We start from the raw sequence: 15,429 nt of genomic DNA, 5'->3' as shown, positions 1-15,429 counted from the left end.
TGATTAGAGAAGCAGAAACTGGATATGGGGGACACTAGCAATGTCCTCCACAAGCATCCTTAACACAGGATATCCAAAGCCATTGCGCAAGTCTGTTACCAAGTTGGCAGAGAGTGAAGGAATGGAAAGGATCACGCGTGAAACATTAATTTGCCTTAGGTTCAGGAGTAGCACTTCAGCTAGAATCTGGTCATACCTAACTTCAAGGAAGGCCAGGAAATATAATCTGGATATGTGGTCAGAGGTGAAAGAAAATATGAAAGAAAATGAATTTGGAAATGGTCAAGCATATCCCATCACATGGCTTTGTCCTATCTTGGGATCACTCTCCACCCAAATCTTAATTTTAATGTTTTCTTCTCTTCCAGCTAGTATAAATATTTAGCACAGATATCTCTCCCACATTCTCACTCATACCAGATTGCATATATCGAAATCATGTCCACAACTGAATACTTGACTTATCTTAGCACACCAACCTATTCCACCCAGTTCGTATCCCGTCAGCCTATTTTCTTAGATCTACCTTCCAGTGCATACAGAATTGGGGTACTCCTCATCACTTTCTTTGCTGGTGCCTCAGCCAAGCCACCACCTTCTACTGGGATGATCGCAAAACCTCCTTAACTGGTCCGTCAGTTTTTATCCTTGCCCTTACGTTCAGTCTCATTACCGGAGCCAGAATAACCGTAACGCGTGAATTGGATTTTGCTACACTGCATTTTCACACTTAGGCTGGCGACATCCCTTTCTATGAAGTGTTCCATGCACCTCAGGCAATAAAAACATCTGCTGCTTTGAAGGGGAATAATTAAAATGTGCTCACTCACGGTCAAGATTTGTAGACCAACCTGATTGCTCCTTATTTTTTTTTTTTCTGTGACGTTCTGTTTCCCGCTTTCACTCCCACAATAATTGACAGTGATTGAATAGAATAAGAATTTTTTCTTTCTTCTTTGTGAATTTGGGGATTAGCTGTCCTCTGTTCTCTGATAGGGATATTATAAATTATAAGGTATGTAATATTTTTAAGACGTTAAACAAGCCACAGAAACTGAGAAACATGCCACGCTTTTGTTCCAACCTTTACTATAATTTGTTTAAGTCATATATTGAGAAAGCAATAGCTCAAGTCTTACAATACTGTTTTCCTAAAGACAGTTTATGTCTTCCATATGACAGTAGACATCATAGGGAAAGTGGTTAGTATTTGTCTTTGAACTTAGGCACACATTCAAACATACACATATACCTGCACATACATGAAATCTTCTATTTACATTATATGTGTGTATATCTCCAATAGCTTTTTATTACATGATATTGCTAACCTTTAGTATTTCCAGTGATGCACATATCTTATTTTAATATATGCAGATATTATTTCACCACATTCCTTAGAAATGATTTAATCATGGGATAAGATATCCTTGTCTGTATGTGTTGGAGAGTATTTTGCTGTATTTTTGTCTTTTCAATGCATTTTATTTTCAATTTTATTTTATTACATTTATCAAAGTGAAGTTTCAAAGACCATGATGCTTTATTGCAATGGTAGAGAGATCAAATAAAGTTCTCCTCAGCATCGAATATTGTTTACTTTTATTTTTCCAGCTTTTGGATTTGCCAATGCATTTTTATATTTGTCCATTTCACTTGGTCTTTGCTACTTTATATAAGCATGACTGATTTTTTTTTCTTTAAAAGTCAATGTAAGCCTTGTACATGATTTTTAAAACCACATAGTATGCGAGGAGTTGTAAGAAACACTATTATTTAACTTGCCTGATTGGAAAGATAGACACGGATTAGGTAACTGTCACTTTTTGTCATCACATTCTTGAGGAGCCAGTAGGGAACACTTTCCTAACTATGGAGCAATTTTCTTTTAATACGCATACAGCTGTGTTGAAGAGCATGTGATACACGTTGGAAGACTGTGCTTCTACCAAAACGATTGGAGTTGCATGCGAATCATAGTGACCGTCTAGTTTATGCAGTTATTTAGCAGACGTGTGCAGTGTTACCATGAGTAACACTTTGTGTGGAGCCTTGCTGAATGATCAAATGGAAACTCCATCTCGGAGTTTGTCCTCAACAGGTTTGGAGTCCAGAAGGGAAACAAGAAAGGAAGTGAAGCACACACAGGACATCTTGCCCGCCCCACCCCTTGTGTGCGTGTGTTTGTTTGTTGTTGTTGTTTTAATTGAAGTATAGTGGACAAACCATGTTACATAGCGATTTGACAAGTTGATATGGTATGCTGTACTGATCACAAGTGTAGCTACCATCTGTCACCATACAATGACATTACAATACCATTGACTATATTCCCTATGCTGTGCCTTTATCCCCCTGGCTTATTCATTTCATAACTGGAAGCCTAGATCTCCCATTCCTCTTCACCTACCTTGTTCATCCCCCCAACACCTTCCCCGCTGGCAACCATCAGTTTATTCTCTGTATTCATGAGTTTCTTTCTGCTCTTTGTTTGCTTATTCATATGTTTCATATATCAGATTCCACATATAAGTGAAATCATATAGTATTTGTCTTTGTCTGGCTTATTTCACTTAGCATAATACCTTCTAGGTCATCTATTTTGTTGCAAAAGGCAAGATCTCCTTCTTTTTTATGGTTGAGTAATATATTCCATCGTGTTTATGTGTGTGTGTGTGTGTGTGTGTGTGTCTATCATATCTTTATTTATACATCTATCAGTGGACACTTGGGTTGCTTCCATATCTTGGTTATTTCAAATAATGCTGCTGTAAACATAGGCATGCATATATCTTTATGAACTAGTATTTTCATTTTCTTTGGGTAAATAGGTAAATACTCAGGAGTGGAATTATTATATCACATGGTATTTTCATTTTTTTTTTTAATTCTTTAAGGAGCCTCCATACTCTTTTCCACACTGGCTGCACCAATTTCCATTCCAACTAATAGTGCACAACTGTTCCTTTTTCTCCACATCCTCACCAACACTTGTTATTTTTTGTCTTTTTGAGTCTAGCCGTTCTGACAGGTGTGAGGTGATATCTCATTGTGTTTTTGATTTGCATTTCCCTGATCAGTGATGTTGCGCATCTTTTCATGTGTCTGTTACCCACCTGCATGTCTTCTTTGGGAAAATGTCCAATCGGGTGGGACTAACAAGGAGCTTTTGATGAATAGGTTATGTGTGCATATACACTTCACGGAGAAAGTGTTTAGGTACAACAATCTGTTTTCCTATGTTAATGCTTTTCGGACGGATGCTCAACGTGAAGAGGTAGCCAGATAACCGCCATCATGACAGTAGCCATTTGAACTAATTTAGATTTTGTATAATTGGTGACAAGTGTTATGCTATTTAAAAATTAAATAAAATGGGAAATGTGAATTCAGCGGGACACTTGAATTTTCTACCATTATCAATTACTCCTTTGAAAAAATATTGACCTCTCACGAGTGAGGTCTTCCAACATAATAATTAACATTATGGACCTTGGATTTAGACATCTTTGTCTGTACTTTAGTTTCTTGTCATTGTAACAGGAATAGTACTATCTCATAGGATTATGTGATGATTAATGACTACATTTTTGAAAACCACTTAAAACAGACAGTGGCCCAAGTTGTTAAACTTGTCATAATTACCATGTTTCTCATGTTATTATTATTATACCCTTTTAAACATGTTATTTACTTTTTCTAAATCTCAGTGTCCTTACCTGGATGAATGGACTATGTCGTTTACACTAAAGGGGTTTTATGTAAGTATAGATTAGCTATTGTTCGTTCATACACAGCATTATATAAATCATAGCCAATGTTTTGTTTCATTATTATTACTATTATTATTTCAGTGTACTTTATTTATCTACCAGCTATGTGAATCTTTGGCAAAATTATTTAATCCCTCTCTGCCTTAGTCTCTTCATTTGGAAAACTGGGACAACATTATTTTTTTTTAATTTTTTAAAATGTCTATTTATTTTTGAGATGGAGGCAGAGTGCGAGTGGGCAGAGGGGCAGAGAGAGAGGGAGACACAAAATCTGAAACAGGCTCCAGGCTCTGAGTTGTCAGCACAGAGCCTGAAGCGGGGCTTGAACCCACAAACCCTGAGATCATGACCTGAGCTGAAGTCGGACGCTTAACCGACTGAGCCACACAGGTGCCTCTGGGACAACATTACTGCACCTTAGGGACTTTTTTATAAAGGCAAACAGAGTTTATAGTAAGCATTCAACAAATAATGACTACAATTATTTTCATTTGTTGTTGCTATTAATGTAGGTTATTGTGATGATGTAGTGTGGAATAACCACTCATAATACAAAACAATCTGCTTTTCAGTCAACTCAATGAAATTCTATCCATCGGCTAGAGAGATTCAGTGATTAAAAATACCAGATATGCTATTTCCCATAACCAGACTGTTTTAATATTCTATCAAGTATATTTTGCTACACATATATTTGCAAATGGATGAGACGAGACGAAAATATTTTTCTTTTATTTGCTATCTTGTTTTTTTGTTGTTGTTTGTCACTGTTTTCAAATTAAATGTCATATCCAATGGGAAAATGAAAGCCGAAATTTTCAGATATCATAATTGCCAGAAAAGTCATAACACATTATTTAAAAATTAGGGGCGCCTGGGTGGCTCAGTTGGTTAAGCATCCGACTTCAGCTCAGGGCATGATCTCACAGCTCGTGAGTTCGAGCCCCACATCAGGCTTTGTGCTGACAGCTCAGAACCTGCTTTGGACTATGTGTCTCCCGCTGTCTTTGTCCCTCCCCTACTTGTGCTCTGTCTGTCTCTCTTTCTCAAAAATAAATAAACATTAAATTAAAAAAAATTCATAGATGTGCCAAAAGATAAGAGAGATCTTATTATCTCATTAATGAAGAGAGACCTTCATTATCTCATGAGGAATTAAGCTTGCTAGCACATAGTACATGCCTATTGGACAAATAAATGGCTGTTCAGTCTCCTTTATGTCACCTGCCAAGCATAGTTTTCTCTAGCCAGGCACACTAAAGAGCTATTTTGAAATGTCCAGGAGAACTCAATCCATTTTTAGAATAAATGATTCTTTATGATCAAATATCTAATATTAAGGATTGATAATGAAGAACAAATTCAGAAGAAGATACGTTTATCTTATATTTTACTTTTCAATCATTTTTATTAGTAAAGTGAGCATTTGTTCTTATACACAGGATTTACAGAGTCCTTGTTCAATAATTCCCAAACTGTGAAGAATGTACAATCAAAATGAGTGTAAGCTACATTTTTTTTTCTCTACAAATGAAAAGTTGTATAAAAGTTTAAAAAAAATTACCACATTGAGCAGATCTGTATAGAACCAGAGTAAAATGATGGACAGTTAAAAATAAGCTAATTTGTAAAGGTTTATGCAGATAAATAAAAATAAAGGTTTATTCAGGAAGCAGAACTCAGGTAATTATGGTGCTTACAAATAAGCTATAGTGCTGAGAAGAATGTCATTAATGGCACCCTCCCCTTGAGTTCGCCTGGGATGTTTCTGGCTAAACATCTTATATGTTATATGACCGTTAGCAACACATCCTTCTTCAAATTGTCTTGCTTTTAATGACATATTCTGTGATCACCATGCTTAGACAAAATCTGAGCTGCGTCCTGAACGATGAGTAGAAGTTAGATAAAGAAGGTTATGGAACTGGGAAGAATACACAAGAGGGAATCACATGTTCCAAGATCCCTAGGAATGGATACTTTTGAGGAGCTTAAGTTCACTGTGAGTGGAGTGTAGCATTTGAGGCATATGAAGTGTTGTGAGGTAAGTCTAAACATGAAGGCAAGAACCATTCTAATCCCCCGCTTTTTTAATGGAAGATTTTAATGGTTCTCTTTAACATTCCTTTTCTTTAATAATTTTATTTTATTTCATTTTAGATTTAGAGTTGCTCTGGTCTTCCAGCAACACTGTCCTCGTCATTCAGCCGGTTGCCAATGACAGATATCTTATAAAGACACCAATTCTGTTACAAAATAGGCTTGCTTTCTTTTTCTCTTCATCCTTTGCCCATGACCTCTATATAACCTATAACCATGAATCTGCACCTTGCTATAGACTGAATGTGTTCCCCTAAGATGCATATGTTCAAATTTTAACCCCCAATGTGATGGTATCTGGAGGTGGGGCCTTTGATGGGTGATTAGGTCGTAAGGGTGGAGCCCTCATGAATGATTAGCACTTAAAAAAGAGAGCTCCCTTGCCACGTCCACTGTGTGAAGGAGCAGGGAAAAGACAGCCATCTATTAGCCAGGAAGTGGACTCTTACTAGACAGCAAATCTGTAGTTACCTTGATCTTGGACTTCCTTGAAGTGTGAGAAATGTAAGAGAAATAAATGTTCGTTAGAGCAATCTGGGCAAACTACAATACACCTGAAATATGGTTTTTGAGTGTTTTTCCTTCAATGCCTACTACCCGTTACTAATTAATGTGTTCCTTTCATGGACCTTATAGGAAGTACAGATGTCCTGTGGTCCACTGGCACAGTTCTCCTTAGTATTTGAAATCCACTTTCAGTAAGAATGGATTTAAGTTGGTTGCTTGGTGCCCTAGAAAGGACCTTGTAAATGGAAGAGAATGAGTTAGAAGTTAAATAGGGTTTATGATTATTTTGTTATTTATGGATCCTCTGCCTATGAACTATGCTGGTATGTCCCACCGATTTCCATAAAAATCACCTCTTTTTAAAATGGGCCTGTATCGCAATGCATTTTGAAATGGGGAGTCCAAAATGAAGGCTCTGCTCAAGACTTCTTCCAGTAGTTAGCTATGTGACCTTGACTAATACCATACTTTTCATAGTTTTAATTTTTTTTCATAATAAAAGAGTTGAATATATGACTCTAAATTTCTACAAGATTGAAAAATCTCTTAAAATGTCCTTGTACCCGAGGAAGAGTCTCAAGCATGCAGACAGTATTTGAACTGCTAAATCAAGCACAAATCATCGCTTATGGCTTTTGGATCTGGACACAGTGTGCTTCTCAGACAGCATTCATGACACATCATGTGGCAGTCTCAAACTTTAGGCTACCATGTTAGCCTGTACTGTAGACAAGAAATCTATCCTACTCAGCCTCGCAAAGTAACCACTGCTGCTCTCGCATTAAAGGCATAGTTTGAGGCCAAATTCACAGCACAAATTACTTGGATCCAAGATTCTTACATGGAAAAATTCTGCACCAACTAGTGAGATAATCATCTTGTCAATGTTAGGAATCGACTTTTTTTAAGCTTCCATGATAGACAGAGACTGAAAAATCTTATTAAATTATTTTCTTTCCTGAGGATCAGATCAGCCAGGACCTTCTGAAGACTTCAAGAGACTTAATAATCCGTCTTTGTGCATTTTGTGGATTGTTACTGAGTGACCAATGTGTATTCTCTTGATGGGCAAATTTTCCACATAACTCATGTTAATCCTTTCTTTGTTTCAAGTTGTATTTAAATTTCAGTTAGCGTATAGTGTATTATTAGTTGCAGGAGTAGAACTCCATGAATCATTACTTACATACAACACCCAGTGGTCATCACAACAAATGCCCTTCTTAGCACCCGTCTAGCTCATCCCCCACCTCCCTCCCTCCATCAACCCTCGGTTTGTTCTCTATAGTTAAAGGTCTTTTTCTTGGTTTGCCTCTCTCTGTTTTTTTTTTCCCATATTTTTATCTGTTTTGTTTCTTAAACTCCACATATGAGTTAAATCATATGGTATTTGTCTTTCTTTGACTGACTTATTTCACTTAGCATAATACACTCTAGTTCCATCCATGTCGTTGCAAATGGCAAGATTGCATTATTTTTGAAGACTGAGTAATATTCTAATATCTATCTATCTATCTATCTGCCACATCTTCTTTATCCATTCTTTAGTAGATGGATATGTGGGCTCTTTCCATAATTTGACTATTGTTGATAATGCTACTATAAACATCGGGGTGCTTGTAACATGCAAATTTTTTTTTAAAAAGAAAGATGGTGTTTGGACCTTTTGTTTCCTGAGCCTTTCACTGTTTAACAAATAGAGTAGAAAGAAAATATTCTATGTAGTATCAACCATATTCATGTATTTCTTTTTTAAAATTTTGATCTTGGAGGCTCTGTGTTTCAGTTTTTGAGCAACTTTTATATATAAGCCAGGACTCTCATAAATGATTTCATTAAGCATATTCTAGTATTTAACCTCAGATTCCAAAGCAACTATACAAAGTATCATCTCTATATCACGATGTCCCATAGATATGTAATAGTTAAGACTAGTGGATAATAAAATATTTTTGTAGCTAATTTAAATTTACTGTTAAATAATATCATGAAAATATTGAAACTTTTAATAAGTGGCTGAAATCTTTGTTTCCTCAAAAATAAAAATGATATGTGCCTATACAACGTAAGGAAACAGTAGCTAATGATGGCGATCTCAGAAGGCATGGGGTATGGCTGAAAATTAAGAAGGGTACTTAATATTCCTTACAGCAAGCTCTTTTTTCAAAGAGACTTTTAACTGTTGGATTCTTTGCTTCTTTCTTTCACAGTTGCCCTGACGTCAGGTCTAAAGTTTTATTCCATAGTTGCTCTCTCTCTGCTAATTTCTCTTAAAGCTGCTTACTTGGAGTCGGCAATTTATGTAAATATTTAGTCACGTTAAAACACTGGAAATAATTTCATTCATTCATTCATTCACTCATTCATTCAACATATATTAATTTCCCCCAACCAACACTAAACACTAACCAACACTAACCAACACTAACCAACACTGGCCACGGGATGCCCAGTTAAGTCTATCAGAGCCCACGCACCCACAGAGCTCACAGTAGTTTAAACTTTTTCTGCTACCCATGCTACAGGTTTGTATCACAGGTTTGTGTCAACTCCCACTTTTAGTGTAGCGCTTAGCACATAGCACTGTGCCTAATACTTACCCGTTAAAGTTGAATCCTGCTGACTATTCCCCAGTACCCAGCTTCACCAAATAACAAAATGCTAAAGTTAAAAATGACTTCATTGTTTACCTACCCAGATGCTCTAATTCCACACAAGAAAAAGTTATCTTAGAATAAATAAACACAGGAAAACTTGTTCTATCCAAGGTCACACAGATCGAGAGCAGAGTTGGGATAGATACATTCATATTTTTTGTCCCCTACTTTTCATGATAGCTTCCTCACAATTTAGTCTGCTTTCTAAACTAAAGATTAAATACAGCATAAAATTAATAATGATAAATATTTACAACTCCAAGTGCGTTATAAAACATATTTACTAAAAAGCTGATACAATTTGATGCTAGGCTTTCACATCCTAAAATTGTATTTGATGCCTATAACAAGTATAATATTTATTTGATGCCTATAACAGGTATAATATTTCTTTGATGCCTGTAACAGGTATAATATTTATTTGATGTCTATAACAGGTAGGAACTTGGTTATAATTCTGTAGGTGTCAACTCACACCTGTCACTAATATCTCTGCAAAATGACTGTCCCTAGATCCTGAGAGAAAAACACTGAATTTCATGATTAATCTCTTTATCAACAGTAAAATAAATGACTCCCTCAGATACCCTCTCTGAAAGTGTAGCTTGGGAACATATTCACAGCTTAGATCAAAATGAAGCATTTATGGTAAAGAAGAATGTGATTTTCTGGAGGCCAAAGCAGAGCACTAGTGTTCAAAGGCAAATACATTGAACCAGTGAATTAGATCGATTAACAAAGAACAATATTAACCGTGTTCTTAAAAGGTTACCATTATGGCCACCTGCCACTTTTACTTTGTTTTGTTTCTGTCAAGGAAGATTCCGTGTCATATTTCCATTTCAGAATCTCACTCTGGGCCTGGTTTGTTCTCACTTAGCAAAAGCCATCCTGGGTTATTTCTAAGTGCAAACGGCTCTAGAAAGGTCTTTTCAATCTATAAGACCATAAAAAATCTAGTGCACTAGGGGTGCCTGGGTGGCTCCGTCGGTTAAGCATCTGACTTTGGATCAGGTCATGATCTCACGGTCCGTGAGTTCGAGCCCTGCTTCAGGTTCTGTGCTGACAGCTCAGAGCCTGAAACCTGCTTCAGATTCTGTGTCTCCCTCTCTCTCTGCCCCTCCCCTGTTCATGCTCTGTCTCTCTCTGCCTCAAAAATAAATGAACATTAAAAAAAATCTAGTGTGCTGGATTTTCACAATCATGTTAATAAAAAGAAAATCTCACATTTATCAAGGATTTACTCTGATCCACATTTTATGCTAAAAACCTAATGTCGATTGATATATCTAATCCTCACAACTCTGTAAGGTAGGTTATATTATCATTTGCACTGCACATGCCAGGGAAATTATATTAAAAATCAGAGCTAAAGCACATTATTTATTTGGATAGGCAGCAATATGCAATAATCACAAACATTTATCATATGTACTGATTTACACATTCAACCACAATGATCCCATGGAGTAGGTGCTATTATTATTTCAACTATAATAAATTGACAAATAATGCAACTTGCCGAATCTTACGACTCGTAAGAAGTTGGGGTGTTGATATTTTGAGCCATGCCATCTATTATTTCATTGTGCATTTGACATAATGCAGATATGGGCTGAATATAGTGTCACTGCAAATATTGCATGAACTGCTGCATAAATTATCTCTAATACAGTAAATAAAATATAAATAGATGTACACTAAAGTTTTTTCATAAAATGTTTAGTATGGTTTTTAAATGTAAAGGGCTGGATTACAGATGTGAAATGGAAATGAGTTGTGATTATTATTCGAATACTCAAGTAATTTTCTTCAATCATGGTGTAGGTTAATATGTACTTATCCTATTATTCACAATTGTTTCATTATCTCATTACAGTAGAAAACATGTGATGTGACTTAAACTTGCCTTTAAATAAACTTTGAAACTTTTAATAGACAGTGGTTTAAAGGAAACACCACATAAATTATATATTACCTTGTGATAATCTTTTGTTTACCTAACAGGCATTTCTAAGTTCTTGTCAGTAATCTTATTCCTAGAAATCCTAGATATTCCAGGTGAAGACTCTTATAGGAAGCCCGTTTCCCTTTATTTCAAGTGCATTTCAAATGCATTATAATGCATTTAAACATCAACCCAGGCCTCAGTCAATGCCCTGAAATGTAACGAAAACACAAGAAACCAACACATATATAATAACAAACCGTTGTCCTAAGATCCAAAATTCTTAAAATATCGCTTTCTGATCACCAATTAAAATAGTTTGTTAACTCTTTTTGTTTTTTTTTCTGTCTTTGCTTCCTTTTCCACAGTTTCCTTTAGCACCTCCTCAATCTTTTTAGGGACCCATACAACGCTAGGCAAAAACAAGGGTTATGTAATAAAGGCCTTAGGAAAATAAACTAAGGTTGAACACAGGATGACTGAGAATTGTTCCCACTGATTATGAAACTATGATACCTCAGACTTACTAATATCCAAGAGGCGCATATACTTTTTTGGCACTTAGGGATATTTTCAAAATATCTAGATAGATTGTGTATTATGACCATCGGTGTTTGGGATAGTACTTTATGGTTTACCGCGGTCATCTTGTGATAAATATTGTATTGAATTTGGGAGATGTAAATACAAAATGTTCCTATACAAACACTAGCTAAATAACATTTTGTTAAGATATAGGAATGTTCTGGAACACTGGTTATTAAATCCTAAAAGGCCTCCTACCAGCGAGATGCGTATTTGGAAGAAGTTCTCCAGAGTATGGCTGTATTTCATTTTGAAAATTAATTGGCAGGTATTAACATATGTTTATGCAAAGTGTATTTCTATCTAGCTAACTAGCTGTTTGGCAATGAGATAGAGCCAGAGAATGGCAGTCATACATTTTTGGTTGTGTTCTCTTAGCTTTTTGTCCCAATAGAGAAACGTTTTCTCAGTGCACACTAAATCTCAGAATTGCTTTGAAAGATTTTCACTTGCTTCACCAGTTTTGAGTAAAGTTCTCTTTGCCCTTGTGTAAGTTCACATGAGAAAAATAGTCTAAGATGGTCCCTAAAAGAGTGTGCACTGTATTTAATTCCGAGCCTAAAAAGAAGAATGCCAAATTCCCTCATGTTTAGTGAGGTCACAGTTTCCACATTTTGAGAATTACGTATGTTTAGAACCATGTACTGATGGTGTGATAGAATAAACTAGATTTTCAGGGCGATTTGTATTTGTCTATATAATCTTTACACAGTGCAATCTTACAGCAAGAAACTCATTTACCCTTTAAGATCAGCAAAGAGGCAAGCCTCATAGTAACAGGTCTGCAATAATTACAATTGACCTTGCTTTCGAGGAGTCCAGAAAGTATTATTGTACCATAGGTGGCAAATTATTAGAAAATAATCAGTTTTCATGCTAATTACAACGTATACTTTAGATCACAGGTTAACGCATTTTATGGAATAAAGCAAGCTATAGTCTACTCTTTTTGTAACTCAGTGTTTGTTCTGTCCCAAAGCTAACAGCAGCCCAAAGCCACACCCACTGACTTTAGACCTAAGGAAAAGTCACAGACTCATACATTCCTTATTATTGCATGAACTGTGCTCCTTAGTGAATCATCAGAGTAGGTGATTGTGGGTTTAAGGTTTAGAAATAACATCAGCAATCAAAATGAGGTCTTTAATGAAGTCTTAATGAAGTCTTAATAAAGTCGTTTTGGTGACAATGCATTACTCCAATTTGATAAAAGACAACTCCTTAGGCACATAACTTTGAGTTAGTTCATCAGTTTTGTAGCATTAAGTAGTATAACAGTTCTCAAACATGATATAAAGTCACAATGATGGGAAAAGAAGAAACGAGGTAGAATTATGGTTAGGTTCCTGAGAATTTTAGATAACATGATGCTTATCTATGTACCACCCTAGAATGAAAAGTAGCAAATTTAGCTCCCATAGGTGAATAGTATCTATCCCTGTGGTATCCCACATAAGGAGGAAAAAGGTGGAGAACCACTTGTTTAGTAGAAAAATCTCTCTCTCAAAGGTGTTGTGTTTTTTTTTTCATCCACACATCCATCATGTGTATTTATTATGGAATACCTATTATTTCCATGGATTACATCACAGACCCAATTCTGCATGAAACTAACTACAAGATCCTTAATGCCTTGTAATCCCTCTGCACCTGTTTCCTTACCTGGGTAATGACAGAAAACACTCGAATGATCAAGATTCTCTGGCTGGAAAGACCTTCATTTTCTAAGTGACCCAACCGGCTGCTTCAGCACTGTGAAAGCCTCCTTTATTTTCCTATTCTTGCTATTATATATTGTTTGTTGCCCTGAAAAAAGCTGGGTTTACAATTTTCACTGAAAAATTAACTCCTGCACTTTACTACACAACAGCATTTCTAGTCTTAGTAAATGTGTATTCTGTGAGTTTAAAAGAGTCATCCTCAGATGCCATCAGAAGCAACAAGGTGGGGAAGGCTGAGAAGTTCCTGTATATCACATTCTTATGTCAATGCTTATAAATTATGAGCAAGATATATTCAAAGTAGACAACAACCAAAAGAGTAACACATTGACCAGTCGGTATGGAAAACTAACCAATGCAAGCACCCACAGGCCAGTGTGCTGTTTGGGTGCCCAATGACCAAGGACCAGCCTTGATCTCAAAAAATCTAATATTAATCTTTTAAAAAGTTCAAAGCATGTGGATGTTTACAATTTACTTTATATTTCCTGCTAAGCAGTCATATATCTTTTGCTCTAAGTTTGAATTAGGCAGAAACTCCACGACAGTCAAGTTACTCTGAATACACACACACACACACACATATGTATATATATCTCTAATTGTTTTACATTGTAATTTTTTGGTTGTGAGTATGGCTTCACCCATGGATACTTTTGACTGGAACAAGATGCTAAACAGAAAACTAAATAGAAAAACTGCCACGAACTTTGCAAATACCATCAATGGCAATTTAATATGTTTTTTAAGTAGAACATACTACATGATAATTTGTATGCTCCAGAATATTTTTTTTTCAGTTTCAAGTTTTTATTTAAATTCCAGTGTAGTTAACATACAGTGTAATAGTCCCTCAGGTGTAGACTTCAGTGATTCATCACTGACATACAACGCCCAGTGCAGAATATTCATTTTTTAAAAAAAAATTTAATGTTTATTTTTTAAGAGCAAGAGAGACAGAGCATGAGTGGGCGAAGGACAGAGAGAGAGGGAGACACAGAATTCGAAGAAGGCTCCAGGCTCTGAGCTGTTAGCACAGAGCCCAAGGCGGGGCTCAAACTCACAAACCACAAGACCATGACCTGAGCCGAAGTCAGACGCTTAACCGACTGAGCCACCTGGGTGCCCCAGAATATTCATTTTTTTAAAAAATTATATGGCTGCTTGTGTTAATGGTTAAAGCTCTTAAGGACTTTGTGCATACTCTGTTAATAATTATTCAAAAATAGGTTTAATAACATAGGATCGTTAATGTTCTCAGGTTCCAGAGAAAATGAACACTAATATATATTACTATAAGATGCTATGTTTTTAAATCCTATTTTATCTTATTTTCACTTTTAGTTTTAAGATTTATGCCCTTTATGATGATCTCAGATACATAGTCTTATTTCATGTTATATAAAAATCAATACACAATTTAGAAATTGTCTTTTAATTTATTCATCAGGCTCTCATGCATACTGGAAGCACATTGCTATGCATTGAGAAGAAGAGAAAAAGAATTTTTCCTTCTGCATTGATTCATATTTTCTCATTTTATAATGATATTCAGCCTCTTAAGAAACTAATTCAGACATGAGAAAATAAAGCTCATGGCGGTAGCCAGGGCATAAGAGAAAAATCCTAATGAAGCTTGAGTCAGAAGGTGTTTGAGGGTGAACGCTTAAAAGTGATTTAAAGTTTAAAATATAGAAACTGCAATTGATGTTGCAATTTTCAAACATGCTAGGTTTCACAGATTTTTCACAACTTGAGCAGTTTGAGCAAATGACCAATTCAAAGACATAAAGTATTGAATTCCTATTATGGGCAATGAAGCCAAACAGTGTGAGCACTGTGTCTCTCTACTTTTCCAGAGGTTATTTACCGGGTCATCTAGACCAGTGGTTTTCAAAAGCCAGCCCTCAGGCTGGAGGCAGAAGAATCATCTGGGCTATTTCTTAAAGATATGGATTTCTGGTCCCCATTCAAAATGGACTGCCTCAAAATCATCAGGAGCAGGTGCTAGACATTAGTATTTTTAAGCTCACCCCATGACGCTGTTCTAGATGCATCGCAGCATCATTTTCACAAAGTTCCACATGATGTATTTCAGCTTTGTTCTGATATCTGGTAAGAGAAAGAGGGGTAGAGAA

The sequence above is a fragment of the Felis catus genome, chromosome B1, assembly GCF_018350175.1.
Source record: "Felis catus isolate Fca126 chromosome B1, F.catus_Fca126_mat1.0, whole genome shotgun sequence".
Taxonomy (NCBI): Eukaryota; Metazoa; Chordata; class Mammalia; order Carnivora; family Felidae; genus Felis; species Felis catus.
This window is presented reverse-complemented; position numbering follows the sequence as displayed.